The following is an 8,273-nucleotide window of genomic DNA, read 5'->3' as shown; positions in this document are numbered from 1 at the left end:
TGGTTTGCGTGCAGCCAGCAGCAACAGCCTGGTTGATCAGGCGCTGATCCACCAGGAGGCCTGGTCACAGACCGGGCCGCGGGGGCGTTGACCCCCGAAACTCTCTCCAGGTAAACTCCAGGAGTGTAAGTGTTAACCACCAGGTGGTATTCGTGTAATTAGCTGACAGGGTGTATCAGGGAGATAAGATGTTTTCTGATGGTAGTTTTGAAGGTGATGAATGTGTCTGCAGTTTTAGAATTTTCAGGTAGGGTGTTCCAGATTTTAGGGCCTTTGAGATACATTGAATTTTTGTAAAGGTTTAGTCGGACACGGGGAATGTCATAGAGATGTTTGTGTCTGGTGTTGTGCCTGTGGGTTCTGTCGCAACTATCAAGAAAGCGTTTTAGGTCAAGGTTAATATTGGAATTTAAGGTCCTGTAGATGTAGATTGCACAGTAGTAAGTGTGGATGTACTGAACAGGGAGTAAGTTTAGATCTATGAAGAGTGGGGGGTGTGTTGCCAAGGATGGGATTTAGTGATTATTCTTACTGCGGTTTTTTGTTGGGTTATTATTGGCTTTAGGTGTGTTGCTGCAGTTGAACCCCAAGCACAGATAGCATAGGTGAGGTATGGATATATAAGTGAATGGTATAGTGTGAGAAGGGCAGTTTGCGGCACGTAGTATCGTATCTTGGAGAGGATCCCAACCGTTTTGGATACTTTTTTGGTTATGTGTTGGATATGGGTGCTGAAGTTCAGGTTGTTGTCGAGGTATAGGCCTAGGAATTTGCCCTCATTATGCCTGGCAATTAGAGTGTTGTCGATCTTAATGTTAATTTGCGCATCTCCTGCTCTGCTACCAAACATAATGTAGTAGGTTTTGTCAGTGTTAAGCGTAAGTTTATTGGCTGTCATCCAAGTCGATATTTTGATCAGCTCCTCATTAACAGTGGTGTTGAGGGTGGCAAGATTAGGGTGAGAGATGACATAAGTCGTGTCGTCAGCAAAGAGAATGAGGTTCAGGTGTTGAGATACGTTTGGAAGATCATTTATGTATATGAGGAAGTGCAGGGGACCAAAGACACTTCCCTGCAGAACTCCAGTATCAAGTGGCTGTGTTGTTGATGCTGTGTCTTTAATGGTGACATACTGATACCTATTAGTAAGGTAAGATTTGAAATATGCAAGCGCATAGCCTCTTATACCATAATGGTCAAGTTTGTGGAGTAGGATGCCGTGGTCTACTGTGTCAAAAGCTTTTCTTAGGTCAATAAAAATTCCTAGTGGATATTCCTTATTTTCCAATGCTGTGTAAAGCAGATCTAGCATTTTTATGATTGCATCGTTAGTGCTTTTATTTTTCCTGAATCCAAATTGGCAGGGGTTGAGTATGTTTTGTGCCGTTATAAATGAATATAGTCTCCTGTGCACGAGTTTCTCAAAGATTTTGGATAGCAATGGTAAGTTTGATATTGGCCTATAGTTGTTTAAATCTGTAGGGTCACCACCTTTATGTATTGGTGTAACCCTTGCCGTCTTGAGTAGTTTCGGGAAGGTGCTAGTTTCTAGTGACTTGTTAAAAAGTAATGAGATAGCATGCGAGAGGACATGGGCCGCTCTCTTGTACAATAATGGTGGGACATGAGACAGATTCCCTGAGTTATTTTTAAGTGACTTTATAATCTCGGTGACTTCCATGGGCTCAGTTGGAGCAAGATAGAAGGAATTTGGGAAATTCCCATCTAGGTAGTCCCCGGCATGGGCATTGGTGCGTGGGATTTTATTGGCGAGATTAGAACCTATGGTTGAGAAGAAGTCGTTTATCTTGTTAGCTGTATCAGTGGGATGCAGTGGTGTTTCATTAGGTTTAGTTAGGGAAATATTCTTAGTTTTTTTCAGTTTGTGGGTCCCTAGAATCTGAGAGAGTGTTTTCCAGGTCTTTTTTATATCTCCTCTTGTGTCAGTGAATCTACTGGAGTAGTATAGTTGTTTGGCTTTCTTTATTACTTTGGTGAGGACTGATGAATAGTGTTTAAGAATATCTTTGTGTATTAAGCCCTGTCTATATTGCTTTTCATGTTGGTGTTTCTTATCAATGGATTTCAGAATGGTGCTGGTTAGCCATGGGCAACCAAACCGTTTGTTTGTGATCTGTTTCGTTTTTATAGGACAATGTTTGTTGTATAGTCTAAGTTATTTGTTAAGAAAAATGTCTGTCCCGTCATCAATACCATTGGCCATGGAGAATTCTGTAGGCCAGTCAACAGTCTCTAGGTCAGCTGTGAGCTTCCTTATTGAGGCCTCATCATGGAGTCTAAATGAAACTTTGTTGTATTCAAGTGGTGGTTTACTAATGTTTGTCAAGAGGAAGGTAGGGTAGTGGTCTGTAGTGCTATCTGTGATTATCCCTGATTTAAGGGGGGCTAGTTTATTGGTCCATATGTGGTCTATTATGGTTGCACTTGTTTCAGTGAGCCTGGTTGGTTTAGTTATTGTTGGTATGTGAAGTGTGTTGTTCATATTGTTGATGAAATCAGTTACAGGCTGATCATCTAGTAGGCCAAGGTTGATGTTGAAGTCTCCAGCTAAGAGAAGGTGGTGCTTATTCATTTGTCTGTTTGTTATTAGTGCCTTTAGTTTCTCACTGAAATTTGGGATGTTTGTGTGGGGTATCCGGTAAATGGCACCGATTGTAATAGGCGTCTTAAGGTTTTTTTACAGTAAAATTAGCAAAAATGTATTCTCCATATTCACCACTAAAGCAAGTGGTGCTAATACAAGATAATTGGTTAGAGTAATAGATTGCAATACCACCCCCAACTTGGTATGGTCTGCAGTTGTGGATTGCTGTTTATCCTGGTAGAGGGTAGATATCTACTGTGTCCTGCTTAAGCCAGGTCTCAGTAAGAATAATGCAGGAGAAGGGTGTCTTTAGTGATTCAAGGAGTGCCAGGAGGTCATCATAGTGTTTGCTTAAGGACCTAATGTTGTAGTTAAGTACTGATAGACTTTTAGCATTGTTTAGGATAGTGCTGGCTTGTGATGCTGTGTAGTAAAGGCAGTTACTTTCCAATAGGTTTTGATTGTGTGTCAGATTATGGAGGTTTAGATCAGGGTCAACGTGATCACTCATCTTCTAGGTTTAAATTATGGTTATTTATATCCTGAGTTGTGGGTTGAGTTTTAGTACTGATATCTGTAGTGGTGGGAAGTTTGGACAAGTATATAGCTATAGCATTTTGGTCATGTAGAGTATAGTCACTAATACACATAATGGAGTTGGTGTTGTCTATGTGTTGTGCTGGAATGACCTAAAGTACAACTAGGTATAAACTAATAATATAAAAATGCAATTTAAAAATAGCACAAGACTCTCACTTGTAATTGCACTAAGGTCTAATGTAATGACTTTGGTATAGTCTATGTATTGAGCTAGAATGAGCTATAGTACAACTAGGTTTAATCTAATAATATAAAAATACAAATTAAAAATAGCACCAGACTCTCACTAGTAATTACACTATGGTCTAATATAATGAATTTGGTATTGACTATGTATTGAGCTAGAATGAGCTATAGTACAAGGCACAAGACTCTCAATTGTAATTGCACTAAGGTCTTATGTAAGTTGTTTACAAGAATTAGAGTATAACTAGATTTAAATTGACAAGATAAAATATGCAAGTTAAGGTAGCAAAATAATAAAAAAAAGTAGAAAAAAAATATATATATATGAGGTAGTTGGTACTAGTTAGCAAAAGATAGTTAAGGGCCTTGAACAATAATATAATTGAAATATACACTAATTGCACACACAATATAGTCACTAAGATATGAAAACAATCTTAGAATAGGACTTATAATATAAACTTATAATATAAAAATACAAATTGAAATGGTACTTGCAATTGCACTAGGGTCTGGTATAGGTTGTTAACAAGATCAAGAGTATAACTAGATTTAAATTGACAAGATAAAATTCACAAATTAAAGTACCAAAAGAATAATAAGTAAACAATAACAATGGCAATGTCTTGGTTATAATATGATAGTAAGATGGTAGACACATAGACAGGTACACAGGCACACAAGTGCACAGGTACACAGGTACAAAGGATAATATAAAGGTTGGAGTTGAATATACAAACTTGGAAATTTGGCAACAAAATGTTATGGGAAGTATAAAATAATGATTAATGTACAAAAAGTAAAATTGACTGGTAGTAAATATGGTGTTTAATAAAATTTTAGTAAGTAATAATGATTACAAAATAAGTGAAAAAGTAATGTTTATTTCTTTCAAAATTGCACTGGTAGTTATACTAGAGGTTATATGGCAGTACAAGGTAATTAAGAGTACTCTAAGATAGTATAAGTAAGTAAGTAAGTAAGTTTATTCAGGTATACACAAATACAGTTACATAGAATTATCATACATAGCAGCATATGTGTAGAGAACCTAGGATAACCCAAAAAAGTCAGACAGAGTGACTTATTTCCATTGGGGTCCTTTTACCTTATTATTATAACATAAAGGTTATAATATCTTCTTATTATTCTACAATGAAGATAACATCTTATCATACTAAAAAGACTATCTGCTACACCAAGGTCATTAAGACTATCTACAATAAGAGGGTCATTACAAGGAATAAGGTAAAATTTACACGTATGTTAGCTAAAAAATAGAAAATCATTCCCCTCCCTTTCTGTAGCTACATTCATCAGACACCTTTTGGCACTCTTCTTGAACTGGTTCACGCTATGACTGGCTTTGACATGTGCGGGCAGTCTGTTCCAATTCCTTTATTGCTGTACAATAAAAGGTGTTTGAAGCCTGGCCACTGACTGTGGGTACTACAAAGTTGTGCTCTCTCCCCCTAGTACTATGATTGCTTTGGTTCCCAACCTTGACAAAATTGACAGCAAGATATTCTGGACATTGTTTGTGAGCAATTTTATAAACATGATTTAGCTTCAGTTGTTTTACTCTGTCTTCAACATTCAGCATATCCAACTGCTGTAATTCATCCTGGCCTACATGTTCACTTGGTCCCAGCCCCAGGATGAATCTTACAGTTTTGTTCTGGGTGATTTGCAGTCTATCTTTCAGTTTTTTTGTCAAGGCAGAGTACCAAGAAGAGCAAGCGTAATCCATATGGCATTGTATAAGGGCTAGACATAGGGTCCTGCGAGCCTCAGTAGATAGACACTGTGCTTGTCTATACAGGAACTTCAGTCTGGCATTCGCTTTCTTTACTACACTGTTCCCTATCAATTCTCCTGACATGCATGGGTCAAAGGGGATTCCCAAATATTTTACTGATGAAACCAAAGTGATGGGCTCCCCATTACATTGAACATTAAAATTATTTACCCTTCTCAGTTTATGTTTCGTGCCAAAGAGAATGGCTTCAGTTTTCCCTAGGTGTAATGATAGTTTGTTGTCTACTAACCATTTGCTGCAGGACTCCAGTTCCAGTGTTAAAACATTAGCAATATCTTGTGGGTCTTTACCTGACACTAACAGAGCACTGTCATCTGCATACAGTAGGAGTTTGCACTTGACACTGATAGGCATATCATTGACATAACATAAGAATAATAAGGGACCCAGAATACTACCTTGGGGAACTCCACATGTTATCGGCAGGGGTTCTGATTCTGCTTTGTTGATTTTGACTATTTGTCTCCTGTTGCTAAGGTAGGACTTAAACCAGTCTACAGAACCTATACCGATAGTTTGAAGTTTATTACATAATATATTGTGGTTGACAGTATCGAAGGCCTTTTGCAGGTCTAAGGTTACCATGCCTATGAGGTTCCCCTTTGACATTTCAGTTCTCAGGTAATCCATCAGATTAATAAGGGAGGTGTCGGTTGAGTAGGATCTTCTAAAGCCCGATTGATAGCTATGGAGAATGTTGTTGTCATTAAGGTACTTAACTACTTGAGAATACACCGCCCTCTCTAGAATTTTAGATATTATAATGAGTATACTAACAGGCCTATAGTTGCTTACATCAGACCTACTATTTTTCTTGAAGATAGGAGTAACTCTGGCCTCCTTGAACCCCTCCGGTACTGTATTAGTGGTGATTGATAGATTTATTATGTGAGCAATAGGGATTGACAGTTCAGAAGCACCATCTTTTAGGAACTTAGACGGGATGTTATCAGGGCCTGTGCTCTTAGTTGGGTTTAACCTGCTTAGTTCTTTTTGAATAAAGTCATGAGATACACTTACTAGTTGACAACTGTTTGGGGTTACCCCTTTATTGGTATAGTATGTTTGAAACTTATCAGAGTCTGTGTTAAAGGTATTTGATGCAGCTGGTAGTTTACTTACTAGTGTTGATGCAACAGATGTGTAGTATGAATTAAAGCAATTTGCCACCTTAGATGTTTCGTGGCATACCTCATTATCGATAGTGAGTACTATGTTAGACCTATCTACTGGCTTATGGCTATACCCCAACTGTTTTAGTTGTTGCCAGAGCTTTCTGGGGTTATGCTTATACTCTTCAATTTTTGAGCAGTAGTGCTTTGCCTTTGCTCCTTTTATAAGTCTCTGTACTCTGTTCCTCACCCTTTGGAATTCATTTAGTGCTGCAATATCCTGTCTGTTTGCTTTAAATCTTTTTAGCAGCTGGTCTCTGAATTTCATATTATCTAATATCTCAGTATTCATCCAGGGTTCAGTTCTTCGTTTAATCCTAACCTCTTTAACTGGTGCAATATTATCAAGGATGGTAGTGAACATTGTTTTGAATTTTTCCCAGGCATCGTTTACGTCCGTGCAACTTGTTATCTCTGTCCAGTCACAATTGTGTAGCCTATTTACCAGTGTTTCTTTACTGTAGTTTCTAGTTGACCTCATTTTTATTGTCCTGTGTAGGCCTATCCTATCCCTAGTTATTTTCCTGGTGCAGTAAATGATGAAATGATCACTAAGACCTGTGGTAATGACGCCTGACTGACTAATGTTCTCAGAGCGGTTACAAAGTATGTGGTCAATTAGGGTGGCTGAGAACTGTGTGATCCGGGTTGGAGTATTAATAAGTTGAGTGTAACTATTTAATCCTAGAATTTGCTTATACCTTTTGCATAGCCCGTTATTTTGCTGCTGAAAACAGATATTGAAGTCGCCCAGTATTATTGTCTCGCAATTGTTTTCAACTCCGGACAAGACTCTGGAAAAGTCTTCTAAGAACTGGTCCTGGGTAGGAGGGCGGTAACTAGTTCCTACTAAGATGGGTTTGGTCTTAGGAAGCAGCACTTCAAACCATAGAATCTCCAGTTTATTGTTATTTAAATCAGGTCTTGGGTTGTAAGCTAAGTCATTTCTAATGTAGGCACATACTCCACCACCCTTTCTGTTCCTATCTAAGCGTTTTATATTGTAACCATCTATTTTGACCTCGTCGTCAGTCACCGTATCATCCAACCAAGATTCAGAGATGGTTATAACTGCCGCCCTAATTTTGTTAGCTAGAATCCTAATCTCTGCCAATTTAGGAAGAAGTGATCTTGCATTGACATGAATAAAGTGAAGGCCTGTTTTCATAAAACAATCATAATCATCAATATATGGCAATGGGTCATTTGTATTAAAATTTGGTAAATCAATGTCATCACTGCTAAAGGGTAACTGTGCCAAAGTGCATTTGTTACACACAAAATGAATTCTGGCACCGTTGCTATAATTGTACATACATCCATCATGCACCCACCCCTTACACATTTTACATAAGGTGCCTTTTCTGTTTTTCATGCGTACTTTAGTACAGTGTATGCACCTGTTTGGTAGTGTTTGAGATAATAATGGCTGTATTGTCTCACATTGACCTATGTATGCATTACATATGGAGTTAAGGTTATCATTCCTAGCTGCTAGACCGTCATTATTGCCGTCATTTATCTGTCTGTTTTGCCTCTGCACAATAGTTTGAGGTCCTGGATTAATTTGGATATCACCACTTAAGAGCGCTACAATAAGAGCTGTGTGCCATTGTTTTTGTTTAGGTATGCGGTGTTGCCATACCTTGCGGCGATAGTGACATTTACTTTTCTGGTAGGATGGCAACTGTTGGGCTTTTACTGTCCAGGGCGCTGTTACTCCATTCACCTTTTCCAACCCCCATGACTGATTTCTTTCTTCATGGAATTGAAGAAGAAATATAAATATAATTATGGCAGCCTGTACCCCCCTAATGCCTGCCATTTTCACTCTTCGCTCTTTTACTCATATACAATAATATTTATTTCTCTTTTCCAGTCCCTAGTACAC

This window comes from Cherax quadricarinatus, chromosome 29, assembly GCF_038502225.1.
Source record: "Cherax quadricarinatus isolate ZL_2023a chromosome 29, ASM3850222v1, whole genome shotgun sequence".
NCBI classification, from domain to species: Eukaryota; Metazoa; Arthropoda; class Malacostraca; order Decapoda; family Parastacidae; genus Cherax; species Cherax quadricarinatus.
Note: the sequence above shows the minus strand (reverse complement) of the source record.